Source organism: Anomaloglossus baeobatrachus, chromosome 12 (assembly GCF_048569485.1).
Source record: "Anomaloglossus baeobatrachus isolate aAnoBae1 chromosome 12, aAnoBae1.hap1, whole genome shotgun sequence".
Classification (NCBI taxonomy): domain Eukaryota; kingdom Metazoa; phylum Chordata; class Amphibia; order Anura; family Aromobatidae; genus Anomaloglossus; species Anomaloglossus baeobatrachus.
This window is the reverse complement of record NC_134364.1, coordinates 139,909,459-139,926,284: the sequence shown is the minus strand read 5'-3', so window position 1 is coordinate 139,926,284 and position 16,826 is coordinate 139,909,459.

The following is a 16,826-nucleotide window of genomic DNA, read 5'->3' as shown; positions in this document are numbered from 1 at the left end:
CGGAGAATCACAGTTGTCAGAGGTCAACTGTCCCACCCTACATGGGAGGTTTCCTCCAAATCCACAAATCAGTTGACTATTGTACAGAGAGATGAAGGTTGGCATTTTCTGAAGATTGGCAACAGTGAAATTACAAGTGACCTTGGCACAATTCTCCACAATAAAGGAAGCTAATTCAATTCTACAAGAAGACATTGCTTGATGATAAAGCTGTGGACAGTGGGCTGCAAGCAGATAACAGTGGAGATGATGATGGTGATATAATGGCCTTTTATAAAAAATTAATTGTCCCAAATGAACATCCCTTTACATAACCTTAGACTGCAATAGCTGTTATGGTGTATCTTGCCACCTACAGAAGGTGACATTAAGCATATGGCATGGGCCTGAGAAAAGCCCAGAGTAAGCATCAAGCTAATAATGTGAGACTGACGCACAGGATAAGGTGGTGTGTGCTACAAGTGCATCTCAATAAATTAGAATATCATCAAAAAGTTAATTTTTTTCAGTAATTCAATACAAAAAGGGAAACATATTATATAGAGTCATTACACACAGAGGGATCTATTCCTATATATTATATAGAGTCATTACACACAGAGGGATTTATTTCACGTGTTTATTTCTGTTAATGTTGATGATTAAGGCTTACAGCCAATGTCAAAAGTCATTATCTCAGAAAATTAGAATAATTACCACAAAACACCTGCAAAGGCTTCCTAAGCGTTTAAAATGATCCCTTAGTCATTGTTCAGTAGGCTACACAATCATGGGGAAGACTGCTGACCTGAGAGATGTCCAGAAGGCAGTCATTGACACACTCCACAAGGAGGGTAAGCCACAAAAGGTCATTGCTAAAGAAGCTGGCTGTTCACAGAGTGCTGTATCCAAAACAAGACTGCTGCGGAAACACCATCACATGTCTCAACGCTGGCAGGAAACTAGCCAGGTCTTTCACCGGGAAGGAACAACCACGGGAAGGGCAGTCTCCAGAGTGCTGTATCCAAGCATATTAATGGAAAGTTGAGTGGAAGGAAAAAGTGTTTTAGAAAAAGGTGCACAAGTAACCGGGATAACCGCAGCATTCATAGGATTGTTAAGAAAAGGCCATTCCAAAAATTTGGGGTAGATTCACAAGGAGTGGACGCTGCTGGAGTCAGTGCTTCAAGAGCCACTACACACAGACGTATCAAGGACACGGGCTACAAGTATCGCATTCCTTGTGTCACCACTCATGACCAATAGACAACGCCAGAAGCGTCTTACCTGGGCCAAGCTGCTGAGGTCTGGTGTGAAGTCTCCACAATCAGTGATGGTTGGGGAGCCATGTCATCTGCTGGTGTAGCTCCACTGTGTTTTATCAAGACCAAAGTCACCGCAGCCAATTACCAGGAAATATTACAGCACTTCATGCTTCCCTTGGCTGACCAGCTTTATTTCATTTCCCAGCAGGACTTCGGCCCTGTCCACACTGCCAAAACTACCTGGTTTACTAACCACAGTATTGCTGGGCTTGATTGGCCAGCAAACTCGCCTAACCTAAACCCCATAGAGAATCTATGAGAGACACCAGAGCCAACAATGCAGACGAGCTGAAGACGGCTATCAAAGCAACCTGGGCTTCCATAACACCTCAGCAGTGCCACAGGCTGATCGCCTCCATGCCACATTGCCGCATCGATGCAGGAATTCATGGAAAAGGATCCGACCAAGTATTGAGGCATTTAGTGTACAGACTTTTCTGAATGTAACATCGTTTTTCAGTTGGTCTTATATAATCTAATTATATGAGATAATGACTTCTGAGTTTTCATTGGCTGTAACCCATAATCATCAACATTAACAGAAATAAACACGTGAAATAGATCCCTGTGTGTGTAATGACCCTATATAATATATAGGAATAGATCCCTCTGTGTGTAATGACTCCTGTCCATACCCACATTCCCAGCCTGCCTCAGTCACCCCGCCTGTACCCATCTATACCTGAGTCTGTCACCTGTTCTGGGGGTCAGCTGCCACAGTCCCGGTCACTGCCCTGAGAGTGGTACCTGGCATCCACCTCGCAGTGGGCACTTAGTTAAGCCCCCCCATTAAAGGGTAAGCATGGGTCCCCCTCTAGTCCAATGGGTCCACTAATCCTGCTCGTTACCTCTGCACCGGCCGTGAGCGTTACAAGCACTCTGCAAGTGGAAGCTTGAATCTGCCTGCGTTGATCACAAACACTAGATTAGTTAGGATGGAGTGTCAGGATCTGTAGTCTGAACAGAACCGGACGCCGCCATGACAATCACCAAAGTTTGGAAAAATCTCTGTGTGACACCACTATGTACGAAATTACCATGATGTGCTAGATGGGTCTCCCTACCATGTCTGTTATCCCCAATTGTTGATGCTTAGTTTTACAGACATAGTTCATGGGACAAGTACAGGTGCACAGATAAACTACATCCTAGGTCTTACAGTTAGCAAACCTTTTGGTCGTAACGCTTCTAAAGGTGTTAGACAATGAAATGTGTTGGCAGAAGCTGCAGTACTTACATCTGAACGTACCCACTGATCAGTTGTACAGCCAGATAACCCCGCTTTTCGTTGGGGTAAATTGGCTATACACCAAACTTTCTTAAGAGGATCTCCCGCACCTGAAAATGACCGAGGGAGTTGGGGAGATAGAACTGCAAATATCGGGGTCGGCCCTAAGAATCCCCCAATGTTTTCTAAGGCTGTACATGATACGGTCAATCGAGTGGCACGGTGGCTCAGTGGTTAGCACTGCAGTCTTGCAGCGCTGGGGTCCTGGGTTCAAATCCCACCAAGGGCAACATCTGCAAGGAGTTTGTATGTTCTCCCTGTGTTTGCGTTGGTGTCCTCCGGGTACTCCGGTTTCCTCCCACACTCCAAAGACATACAGATAGGGACTCTAGATTGTGAGCCACAATGGGGACAGTGCTGCCAATGTATGTAAAGCGCTATGGAATTAATAGCGCTATATAAATGAATAAATATTATTATAATCTGAACCTCATAAGTCCCTATTAGCCGTGTGCTGGATTCAGAGGTGAGTTTTGGTCTCGGGGTGAGGAATGATGATCTGTTGTTACACAATGCATGTCTATACTGATTCAATTACTTCCCCAGAATAACCCCTATTGTGAAACCTCCTCTCAAGATTAGCAGAGTGATTCTGGAATTCCCCCAAAGAGGTGCAATTTCTCCCAATCTCAGCTCCTTTGGGATCCATTTTTAAAAGGAATTAGGATGATGGCTCTCGCACCTAAGCAGGCTATTTGTTGCCATGGACTTATGGAAGAGTGTGGTCCTCAAAGCACCATCTTAGGTTGCTGGACTCTTCAGTGTGTAATACTAGTCAGCAGTCCTGTTTGAGGTTGCTGGAATCTTCTGTGTGTGGTAGTACCAGTCGTAAGTCCTGTTTGAGGGTGATGGAGGCTTCAGTGTAACGCCTGCCTGGATCCATAGGCTGAGATGGGCTGTAAAGGGGAGGCTAGAGGGAAGCCACTCACCAAGCAGGACCCCCAGAACCCTGAAACCCTTTAACCCCTATACAGGGATTTGGAATTACACAGGGCCCTGGAGATCACTACCTGTGGAAGGCTGCAGTCCGATGAGAGTAGTATTCAGGCAGGGTCAAACCAGGAATTGCGGAACAGGGACAGAATTGGCAGGCAATGACGTAGTCAGCAAACGTAGCAGAGGTCAAATCCGGATCGGACAGCGAGGTACAAAAACAGTAGGCAGGAGGGTAGTCAGAAAACACGCAGAAGTCAGAACACAGGAATCACCAACAGAATAGGACGCAACAGGAGCCAGGAAATCAGAACTATATCTGGCAGTGGTCATGTGACAGGAGGGGGAATAAGAAGGGTGTGGTGTCTTCCCATTGGCTGTAGCTGAATGCTGGCAACTTCAGCTGGAAGACACATGCCACCCACAGTCAGCCAGCGGTACTGGAGATCCCAAGCTAACCCAGCCCAGTGGATGATCGGAGCCTGCGCCCACCGGTGCCGCTGGCATCGACTCCTCTCCCATCACCAGCACCATCCATGGCAGGAACAAGGCATCGCCTGGCGATCGGAGCAGAAGTCGCTGGAGCAGACTCCGGCGGTGACATAACATTCAGTGTGTTGTAGTACCATTTCTATTTGAGGTGACTGGACACATTGGTGTGTGGTAGTGCTTGTCAGCAGCCCTGTTTGAGGTGGCTGGACTTTTTGCTTAGTGTGTGGTATTACCAATAATTATTCCTTTTTGAGGTTGCTAGACTCTGCGGTGTGTAATACTAGCAAGCAGTCCTCTTTGAGATTGCTGGACTCTTTGGTGTGTGGTAGTACCAGTCAGCTGTCCTATTTGAGGTGGTTAGTTTCTTCGGTGTATGATACTACCAGTCACCACTTCTGGTTAAGATTGCTGGACTCTTTGCTGTTGGGTAGTACTATTCAACAGTCCTGTTTGAGGTTGTTGGATTCTTTGGTGTGTGATAGTTGTCAGTCCTGTTTGAGGTTGCTGGACTGTTTGGTGTGTAATAAAAGTCAGCAGTCCTGTTTGAGATTTCTGGATTCTTTGGTGTGTGGTAGTATCAGTCAACTGTCCCATTTGAGGTGGCTGATCTCTTCGGTGTATGGTACTACCAGTTGCCACTTCTTGGTTAAGATTGCTGAACTTTATGCTGTGTGGTAGTACAAGTCGACAATCCTGTTTGAGGTTGCTAACTGTTTGATGGGTAATAAAGGTCAACAGTTCTGTTTGAGGATGGTGTATTCTTTGTTATATAATATCAGTCGTGAGTCCTGTTTGAAGTTGCTAGACTCTTTATTGTGTGGTAGTACTAGTCATCAGTCCTGTTTGAGGTTGCTAAACTCTTTGTTGTGTGGTAGTACTAGTCATCAGTCCTTTTTGAGGTTGCTAAACTCTTTGTTGTGTGGTAGTACTAGTCGTCAGTCCTGCTTGAAGTTGCTGGACCCTTTGTTGTGTGGTAGTACTAGTCGTCAGTCCTGTTTGAAGTTGGTGGACCCTTTATTGTGTGGTAGTACTAGTCATCAGTCCTGTTTGAAGTTGCTGGACCCTTTATTGTGTGGTAGTACTAGTCGTCAGTCCTGTTTGAAGTTGCTGGACCCTTTGTTGTGTTTTAGTACTAGTCGTGAGTCCTGTTTGAAGTTGCTAGACTCTTTATTGTGTGGTAGTACTAGTCATCAGTCCTGTTTGAAGTTGCTAGACTTTTTGTTGTGTGGTAGTACTAGTCATCAGTCCTGTTTGAAGTTGCTGGACCCTTTGTTGTGTTTTAGTACTAGTCGTCAGTCCTGTTTGAAGTTGCTGGACCCTTTATTGTGTGGTAGTACTAGTCGTCAGTCCTGTTTGCAGTTGCTGGACTCTTTGTTGTGTGGTAATACTAGTCCTGATTGAGGTTGCTGGACTGTTTGGTGTGCAATACCAGTTAGGAGTCTTATTTGAGGTTGGTGTACTGTTCGATCTGTAATAGCAGTCGGCAATCCTGTTTAAGGTTATTTATTATGTGGTAGTACTAGTCGTCAGTCCTGTTTGAAGTTGCTGGACCCTTTGTTGTGTGGTAGTACTAGTTGTCAGTCCTGTTTGAAGTTGCTGGACCCTTTATTGTGTGGTAGTACTAGTCGTCAGTCCTGTTTGAAGTTGCTGGACCCTTTGTTGTGTGGTAGTACTAGTCATCAGTCCTGTTTGAAGTTACTAGACTCTTTATTGTGTGGTAGTACTAGTCGTCAGTCCTGTTTGCAGTTGCTGGACCCTTTATTGTGTGGTAGTACTAGTCGTCAGTCCTGTTTGCAGTTGCTGGACCCTTTGTTGTGTGGTAGTACTAGTCGTCAGTCCTGTTTGCAGTTGCTGGACCCTTTGTTGTGTGGTAGTACTAGTTGTCAGTCCTGTTTGCAGTTGCTGGACCCTTTATTGTGTGGTAGTACTAGTCATCAGTCCTGTTTGAAGTTGCTGGACCCTTTATTGTGTGGTAGTACTAGTCATCAGTCCTGTTTGAAGTTGCTGGACCCTTTATTGTGTGGTAGTACTAGTCGTCAGTCCTGTTTGACGTTACTAGACTCTTTATTGTGTGGTAGTACTAGTTGTCAGTCCTGTTTGAAGTTGCTAGACTCTTTATTGTGTGGTAGTACTAGTCGTCAGTCCTGTTTGAAGTTGCTGGACCCTTTGTTGTGTGGTAGTACTAGTCGTCAGTCCTGTTTGAAGTTGCTGGACCCTTTGTTGTGTGGTAGTACTAGTCGTCAGTCCTGTTTGAAGTTGCTGGACCCTTTATTGTGTGGTAGTACTAGTCATCAGTCCTGTTTGAAGTTGCTGGACCCTTTATTGTGTGGTAGTACTAGTCGTCAGTCCTGTTTGACGTTACTAGACTCTTTATTGTGTGGTAGTACTAGTTGTCAGTCCTGTTTGAAGTTGCTAGACTCTTTATTGTGTGGTAGTACTAGTCGTCAGTCCTGTTTGAAGTTGCTGGACCCTTTGTTGTGTGGTAGTACTAGTCGTCAGTCCTGTTTGAAGTTGCTGGACCCTTTGTTGTGTGGTAGTACTAGTCGTCAGTCCTGTTTGAAGTTGCTGGACCCTTTGTTGTGTGGTAGTACTAGTCGTCAGTCCTGTTTGCAGTTGCTGGACTCATTGTTGTGTGGTAATACTAGTCCTGATTGAGGTTGCTGGACTGTTTGGTGTGCAATACCAGTTAGGAGTCTTATTTGAGGTTGGTGTACTGTTCGATCTGTAATAGCAGTCGGCAATCCTGTTTAAGGTTGCTGGGCTTTTCTGTGTGTGGTAGTACCATTCGGCAGTGCTGTTTGAAGTTGCTGGATTCATTTTTGTTTGGTACTGCCAGTTGGTAGTCCTGTTTGAGGTGCATGGACTATTAAGTAGGTGGTATAGAGGCCCTGCTTATCACCACTTGGTAGACATTGGCATATAGCAATAGAATTGAAATATTGACCACAAGCATACAACAATCATGTATTCTCGACCTTGTGTTCAGACACCCTGCTTCAGCCATATACAGTCACAATTCCCTTGCTATGCTTGACTTAACAAAGCTTAAAGTGATGATGAAGTTAAATGTCCACTGGTCGATAAGAGACATTTATTCGGTTGTCAGCTAGAAAATAGGAAAACCTTTCCTTGCACTCAGCATCTCCTCCCTATCCATGTGCGGCTCATTATCATTTACGTTGCCATTACTTTGCTTCCATTTTTGCTGCGGTGTGTAGTGAAGAGCAGAACTGTGATTAAGGCCCTGCACATACTCTTCATAGCTCCAGTTACAAGCTGTCACAGTCAATCAGCCCACAATGCAGATGTAGTGCACCCTGCAGCAGCCGCCTCTGCTCGCTCCCTGTCCTATTCCATGTGGAGAGGTAGTGACGTTCCAGCATGCGTCCTGGCGGGCTCTGTCTGGATGAGCAGACACTCCCAGAGATGTCAGCATGTCAATATTTCATAGACTCATTTACTGATTCTTTTCTTGGTTACGGCCTCTTTCCCCTCTCTGATTCTTCTGCATGTTTATTTGTTTAATGAATAATTAATTCACACCTTCCTCTCACTTTCTCGCTCTGCTGATTGCTACTTATCTCCATCTTTCCATCTCCCTCCCATCTGCCTCCAGCTTTGTCCACCTCTATTGTTCCAGTCTGCCCATGTTCTCCCTCGATGTGGACTCAATCCCCTCCTCGTACACCCTTATAGATCTTCGCTCTTCATTCCTGCTATTGTTATTTCTTACTTTTGCTCCATTTTGATGTTGGAACCATATTTTGCAATCATACATCATGAGGCCTCGTACTGCAATCACAACAATTGTGAGCTACACCAAAACAATCTGACAATTTCTAATGCATCTCCTTTGGTGGCAGCTTGTATGGTGGAGAAGGCCTTTGCTGACTTGTGTGACCATACAACGCCATGAAATCCTGGGACTTTGCACGCTGGATTGACTTCAGTATGACAGTATTCTATGTGTTATGGAGCTGACAGTATCAGTCACTGAGAAAATAAGCAATTCAGGAACCTTCCGGCAGAGGCCCCAGGGCCTCAACACTTATATATATTGTATATCTCCATAGGACTTGTATATACATGTCATCATTTGCACAGTGATACAGCTCCATCTAGAGTGATTACATCATTGTGCAATTCTTTTTTTACCGAGAACCTTTTTGCCCCCTTAGCTTACAATTTCACTCATGATTGTGGCACATCATTGCTTTTCTTCAATGACTAATACAGAACAAACTATTTTACAGAAACGTATAGCACCAAGAAATTCTCTAAGCAGAGACTTTCACTGCACAATTGGGACTCTCCAGAGGACCAAGTAAGAGGGGCACAAAGTGATTGGCTTGCAGATTTGTGGATGCAATTAAGAGTCCTGACAGGGCTCATGAATGACGCTGCCTCATCACCCGCTTACTCCCCAGAGGGACTTAATCACATGAGAGTCTAACGAGAGGTTAAATTGCGGTAATCTGGAAAAGTGACTTAGATGAATGTGATGGATGAGTGACCGCTCATTATACAGAACAAATAGGTTATGGAAGGAGTAGAAGAAGCCGAATAATGAAAAATCCACCTGAAACAGCAGAAAATACTGAGATACGTGTTTATATCATATGTTACGGACATATCGGGAGCCCCAAGAGTGACAAAGTTTGTTATATGAGCTAATTTATGTCCATCATATGGAATACATTCCTTGTGCCGTCTGTCCTACATTCTCCAATCATTATAATCTAGGGCATACCTGTCAAAAAATGGAAGCTAATGGACCCTGGTGAAAATGCTATACCTGGGTAATCCACTGATGAAGGCGCTCAGATTTGGACAGCTTTGTAGGGTCGTAGGATGGTCTTTGAATATAAATCAAAAGAGGCGTATTTCCAGTTTTCTGCCCACATTACACAACTCCTGATGGAATCCTTTATTGGTGGATTGTAATACTTTGAATAATATTCCACAAATAACCCCCTCTCCTCTTTTTGACATGGTCATTCATTCCTAGGATAGACCTACTGGTCAAGAGATGCCTCCTCAGAAGTCATTTAAGGGTTTTGCTCTCTCGAGCGAAGTCTAGAATCCCAAACACTTTGTGTCCGGATACTCATTACTTTTGGCCCAACAGTAACTAAACTGCCGGTACATCCGGCTGGTTGTGTGATATATGGCTCTGCAGTATCGTATTGGATTTCATGAGCGGAGAGCGCTGACCTGTGCGTTGTTTCATTCATTCTGACTCCTGGGACTTCTGGTTGAAGGAACTACTCCATTAGAGAGTCACTTATTACACACAAGGAGTCTCCATCATGCACGGCCTTGTTCTTTTGCGTTCCTCATTGTTCTCAGAGGCAGCACCTGGAGAATGTGTCCCAAATGCCCAGTGTAATGGACAGGAGAATCCACTCTTCTTGACTTACTCCACCATGACTTTGCTATATATTTGTCCTTAATAGGCAACTGGAGAAAGCACAGCAGACCCAGAGCTTGTTTGTAAGCTCAGTTCTTATTGTTAGCATTGTACAATTATTTATACTTGTCATTTGGCTTTCTAAGCTCAGAACAATCAGTTGAGAGACGGCCCCCTAAGCACCTCAAGACCATAGCTCATTGCAAGGAGGAACCTTAGGACCTTCCTTCACTGATGACTGACAGCCATTAAATTCAGCCACAAAGCTAAATCTGCGCCCATTCGAACTCTGAGAAAGCAGCATCTCTGGATTTACTTTGGATTAAGTAGCTGTCTTCTATGGAAGTGCAGGAGTTAATCAGAAATTGTGTTCCCCTTTAACAGGCTGTATTGGATTTGCAATAAAAAAGAAAGCGCTCGCTCGGCTAACGCACTTTCTGATGGTTTTAACGTTTCTTCCATAATTTATGACGCATTTAAAAGCTTTTGAACTTCAGGCCTAGAGGAGCCGTGTGGCAGAGAGCGGTGGATCTGCAGATTCCATCGTCGGTCATGTCAGAACATAATGGCGTCATCCGGCCACAATTACACTTCGGCTTTTGGAGAGCCTCATCCCCATTGTGTCCATTTTTATGAGACTCCCCTATAATATATTCACCATTCAGTTCAGGCCCTGAGGATGAGGCAATGTAACTTAGAGGAAGTAATTGAGAAATAAAATAATGGCTGAGGTTCTGAGGCATCAGGTACAGGAGTCCATTCACATCTTATTTTCCTACATTAAGATAGTGATGAAGATGAATAAGACACTCAACTGTAAACCAACACAGTATATCCCAGTACTTCCCGGTGAAGGCCAAGGACTGGGACTTAAATCCAATGAATTGTGAAAGGCTCTAACACAAATTTTACACCTATATAGAGTTGGAGCCATTAAATCACAAAGTAGAATTAAAAAATAATGATACAAATTTTATTAAAATATATGCAGAAAAGACAAACAGTACATAACAAATCAAAGTGCATGGTGCAGGATACGAACTAGTTATAGTACCACAAGTCAAAAAATACTAAGGGGGAGATAAAGTAATATCTCCAATGGGATATGCATAGACACAGTGCTGTATGTGTATAATTAAAGGTAAAGCATTCCTATAAACAATCAATAGAGCACAGATCCATCAAAGCACTTACCGAAATTATACCCTGTTGACAGGTGGTAATATAGCAACCCTACGCGCATTTCGCGTGGGCTTCCTGGGGAGGTAAAAAAAAAAAATAAGATAGTGATGGTAGACTCCTGTCCAGTCGACTTCTGTCCAGCGTGGACACCATTTGTAGGGTACTCGAAAATGTGCATCATAAAAGTTATAAGGTAATTGTAAGAGTGATATTGACTACTTTAGCCACAGGGTAATATCACTGTCTTGTCACTATACTGGCCACCGCCATCCTCACTCTTTTGCCTAATCCAATGCTTGACACAGTGATGGAAAAATATGTGTAAAACCAGATATTCCATAGGAAATGATGACATAATAAAATCTAGTAATTATCGTCGGCGGAGTCAAACAGAGGGAACTTTATGAAAAATGTGACATTGTTTATCTTTAAATGGCAGGATGCTGATCTCTAGGGGCCTAATTCTGACTGGAGCGTTGCCCACCTGGTGCTGATCACTCCCTAATTACAATTACGTATCCAGAAGTTGCATGGGGCTGACCTGAATTGTCACACAAGGAGTTGTGATCACAGAACGTGAGCACATGATGTGGACCACACTAATTATGTGGATATGCTGGACACAGGAGGCTGCTAATAAGAAAACAGAATGCTGACCTCATGCCAGTAAATGAGTGTGTAAGGGAGACATGTGTCAGGCTGTCATAGCACAGAAACAATTAGAATACGATATCATTACCGTGGTGCGCGGCCTCGCACAATTTACAATTATTCTTTTTCAGCGCTGGACGGATTTCCATTGTGTAAAATAAAGTGGCTGTTAAATACGCCCTTTCTAACGTGTAGCTAGGAGGCTGAAGCTGCAGATAAACGTGGTGGTTACAAGTCACTGTGCATTATTGCTGCTGTGACGTCACGCTGCACTGGGTGCAGATCTGCTACAATCCTGCGCTCACAACACTACGGTTTTACAATTTTTTTTGTGACAGATTTTTATTCATAACAGATCTGCATCGCATTAGACACATACAATTCACGGCGAAGGTCTACTTACTGTGCTGATTGTTTCTCACAGTGTGTGCAAGAGATTTTTTTATACTCATCCACTCTGCTGCTGCTGTAATACATTGGGGTTTTTTCTGCTAGCTAAACAGGATGGAAAATCCGTAGCGTATCTGCCAGATGTGCACACATGGATTGCATTATTACCCAACTGGATTGATGAGTATTGCCTTCCTAAAGCATCACTAGTCTTCTAGGTTATATTCAGACATACGACCCCCTCTGGGAAAAAGGAGCAACTGCAAACTCTGCAGACCTGTTGTTATTCTCAGCTGTTAATATTCATGCCCACCCAAATACTGATCTTCCGATAAGGTCTGAGGGAAACGTTGGCCATATACAGTCACCACGGAGTGTTGCACAAACTTCGCCAACTGTCATGGCGCTATTGGGCTCTGTTCAAATTCTGAGACTCCTCCTGATGATTTCTTTGGTGGTGGGATCAACACCTGCGATGTCGTAGTTTGCAAAGTACCCCTTAATCTCTGCTCCCCTCCTATTTATGCTGTTGAAACCTTCCAACCATGCCAGCTATAGTTTATTCTTTGTTGGTCTGTGAAGCGTGGTGTCCCAGACTTTCTGGTGAAAGTTGGGCTGATTGCTTGGTGTGATTGTGGAGTTTAAACCCTGTTGTTTTATAGCTTCCTTCTTGCTCTTGCTTTCCTCCTGAATCACTTATTGTCTTAACCTCTGTGTATGTGCACTGTGTGACAGAGTTTTGGTTTTCCATTGTCTGCCTTTATCTATGGGTTTCATCACTCTACTAGCCTGTCCCTCCCCGCTGGGAGGGGGAATCAGATCAAGAGTGGTCAGGAGTAGGGTCAGGAGGGAGACACAGGCATCTCCACCTACAGGAGTATTCCTGAGATTAGGGATAACATTGCACCCCCTAGCTTGAGGGACAGTTTAGGAGCCTCAGTTCCCTGAAATCCCATTATCATTGTGACATATACTTTAGATATCTACGGGCTGAACATTAATATGGCTGGCAGCCACCTTACATATGCACACTTAGCTGGGTTCAGCGTGCAGTTCAGTGTGGAAAAGCACAAGATTTAATGCTAGACACCTTTGCTAGAAGGTGTATGTTGAAATTTGAGATGTGCAACAATCCTTCTTTCCACCTACTATTTGGGACACCCCAATCCACATTAGATGGTAGTTGGGCTTGGCCAACATTAACGTAACGTTTAACAGCTCCTTGAGGTGTAAGTGAACCATCCTGAAAAGTACAAGGTGGGGATATCAAGTAAGACCAATATGCACTGTGTTCTGTAAATCTGGTATTTCATATTACTGTCAGCAGAATGTGCCGATTTTGATCAACTAATGTGAATGGGGCCTTCCCAACATTCACCCAATGGTTGATGTTGAGAGAGAGCATTTTGCGGTAGGATTTTAACAAGCTGATCCATTGGTTCCTCACCAAGTACAGGAGCTCATCACACTTTCCACAACTACCTACTAACAAGGCTTTTTTGTTCTGTTAGTGCAGCCTATTTATTTTCATGGTGGTTTCAGGTAAAGGTTCCCTAATTTGTGCCAAATCTGGCAATACACATTGGTTAGTGGTTGTTTGTGTTCTACTTGGCGTTTGATCAGTCATTTAGGATGGTTTTGGTATCTTAGGAGAGTTTATTAATATACACTATTTGCTGAAGGCAGAGAACCAAATTTTCTCTGCGTTATCCGGATCCATATCGTTGCAGATTTTCTGCATCAAAACTGTATCTCTTGACAGGAAAAACAAGATTTTTTTTTGCTGCAGGTTTTACGATTTTTTTTATGCAGTTTTCTATTTTTTTGCATTCTGATAGGAAAAACGCTGGGAAAAAAACACAGAAACAATTGACAAGTCAATTATTTGGTGCAGATTTATTTCTGCACCAAAATTTGCAAGGAAAAAAAATCTGCAACGTGTGCACAATAATTTAGGATTCTCAAAAGACTTTGCTGGGATGCGTTTTCCCTAGCAGATTAATTAAGCTCTGCAAGAAAAAATGCATAAAAAAAACGTGAAAAAAAATGCAGTGTGCACACAGCCTTACTGTTTTATACACATTTTTTTCTTTCTTTGTATATGCTGTTATTTCAATATCATTTATATATTACATGTACAATTATTGTGGTACAAATCTCTATCCTTTATGATAGGTTTTCCATTGGTTTCTGATTAGGTTTTCTCAATATACAATACAAATATAAATATCAAAAATTATAAATCCGGCACATCCTGCATGGTTAAACCAGTATCTTCTTTATTCAAAACATGGACAAAATTTTAAAACATGGTGCCGAAGCGCACACACCACGTCACCCTACAGTGGCGTAACTAGAGATTGAAGGGCCCCTATGCAAAGTTTGGACCTGGGCCCCCCAACCGTACAACAACACTCGGGGTACAGGATAATGACACTGACACTCAGGGTATGGGATAATGTGGCTGACACTTGGCTCTTTCCCTCAGCACCCAGGTTTCCCATGATCTGATATCTTGTGCTCAGCACCCACCTTCCCAATGCTCTGCTTTACATCTTTCCCTCAGCACCCAGCTTTCTCATGATATCAGAGCACCGAATGCTTGTATCTTTGCCCCTTCGTATATAGCTCTCCAAATACTATAATCGCCCTCACATACCATTCCATATAGTATACGGTAATAAGTCCCAGATAACCCTTCATATATTACAATGCACCCCCCATAGTCCTTCATATATTATACGGCACCCCATAGTCCTGCATGTTTTATAATGCACCCCCAGAGTCCTCCATGTTTTATAATGCACCCCCATAGTTCTCCATGTATTATAATTCAACTCACAGTCCTCCTCATATTATACTGCACCCATAGTCCTCCATGTATTATGCTGCACCCCATAGTCCTTCATGTATTATACTGCACCCCATAGTTCTCCATGTATAATTCACCGACTGTTCTCCATATATTATAATGCAGCCCTCATAGTCCTCCATATTTTATAATGCAACCCATAGTCCTTCATATTCATATTCATCACCCACTCCCTGTAGACTGTGAGCCCTCGCGGGCAGGGTCCTCTCTCCTCCTATACCAGTCTGTCTTGTACTGTTAATGATTGTTGTACGTATACCCTCTTTCACTGTAAAGCGCCATGGAATAAATGGCGCTATAATAATAAATAATAATAATAATAATATTGTAGTATGCACCCAAATTCCGTTTAATGCACACCCATAGTCCTCCATATATTATAGTGAAGCTCATAATCCTGAATGTTTTATAATGCACCCCATACCGCATTTACCGGCGGCAGACTATTGTGAACGATCAGCTGATCGCTCCCTGCAGCCGGCCGCCGGGTGATCAGCTGATCGCTCCCAGTAGCCGGGTGATCAGCTGATCGCTCCCAGTAGCCGGGTGATCAGCTGATCGCTCCCAGTAGCCGGGTGATCAGCTGATCGCCTCCCAGTAGCCGGCCGCCGGGTGATCAGCTGATCGCTCCCAGTAGCCGGGTGATCAGCTGATCGTTCCCAGTAGCCGGGTGATCAGCTGATCGCTCCCAGTAGCCGGGTGATCAGCTGATCGCTCCCAGTAGCCGGGTGATCAGCTGATCGCTCCCAGTAGCCGGGTGATCAGCTGATCGCTCCCAGTAGCCGGCCGCCGGGTGATCAGCTGATCGCTCCCAGTAGCCGGGTGATCAGCTGATTGCTCCCTGCAGCCGGCCGCCGGGTGATCAGCTGAGCGCTGTCACTTGCCGGCGCCCCGGGGCATGCCGGCGCTCAGCTGAGCGCTGTCACTTGCTGGTGGGCCGGGCATGCCAGCGGGCGCTCAGCTGAGCGCTGTCACTTGCCGGCGGCCGGGCATGCCGGCGGGCGGGCGCTCAGCTGAACGTTTGGCCACCGCAAGCCAAAATAAAGTTTTTCATTTAAAAAAAAAAAAAAAAAAAAGAGCATGCGCAGTGAAATCCAGAGGATTCCGCTGCTCAAAACAACGTTACATGCTGCGTTCCTCCCCGCTGGGCGAAGCAACGGAGCGTCGCCCAGCGGAAGCAACGCAGGTCCTTTTGGTACAATCCGTCAACCATACAAGTCTATGGGAAACAGCGGAATCCGTTAACGGAAGGAAAACAACGCAAGTGTGAAAGTACCCTAAGATACATATACTGTATGCACACATTCACATACACACATATACACACAAGCACATATACTATACATACAAACACACAGGTACATACACACATACTATTTATGCACAGATACATATACTGTATGCACATATTCACATACACACACATACATATATATACAGTGCCTACAAGTAGTCCTTCAACCCCCCTGCAGATTTAGCAGGTTTGATAAGATGCAAATAAGTTAGAGCCTGCAAACTTCAGACAAGAGCAGGATTTAGTAACAGATGCATAAATCTTACAAACCAACAAGTTTTGTTGCTCAGTTAATTTTAATACATTTTCAACATAAAAGTGTGGGTCAATTATTATTCAACCCCTAGGTTTAATATTTTGTGGAATAACCCTTGTTTGCAATTACAGCTAATAATCGTCTTTTATAAGACCTGATCAGGCCGGCACAGGTCTCTGGAGTTATCTTGGCCCACTCCTCCATGCAGATCTTCTCCAAGTTATCTAGGTATCTTTTGGGTGTCTCATGTGGACTTTAATCTTGAGCTCCTTCCACAAGTTTTCATTGGGTTAAGGTCAGGAGACTGACTAGGCCACTGCAACACCTTGATTTTTTCCCTCTTGAACCAGGCCTTGGTTTTCTTGGCTGTGTGCTTTGGGTCGTTGTCTTGTTGGAAGATGAAATGATGACCCATCTTAAGATCCTTGATGGGGAGCGGAGGTTCTTGGCCAAAATCGCCAGGTAGGCCGTGCTATCCATCTTCCCAAGGATGCGAACCAGATGGCCAGGCCCCTTGGCTGAGAAACAGCCCCACAGCATGATGCTGCCACCACCATGCTTGACTGTAGGGATGGTATTCTTGGGGGTCGTATACAGTGCCATCCAGTCTCCAAACGTCACGTGTGTGGTTGGCACCAAAGATCTCGATCTTGGTCTCATCAGACCAGAGAACCTTGAACCAGTCTGTCTCAGAGTCCTCCAAGTGATCATGAGCAAACTGTAGACGAGCCTTGACATGACGCTTTGAAAGTAA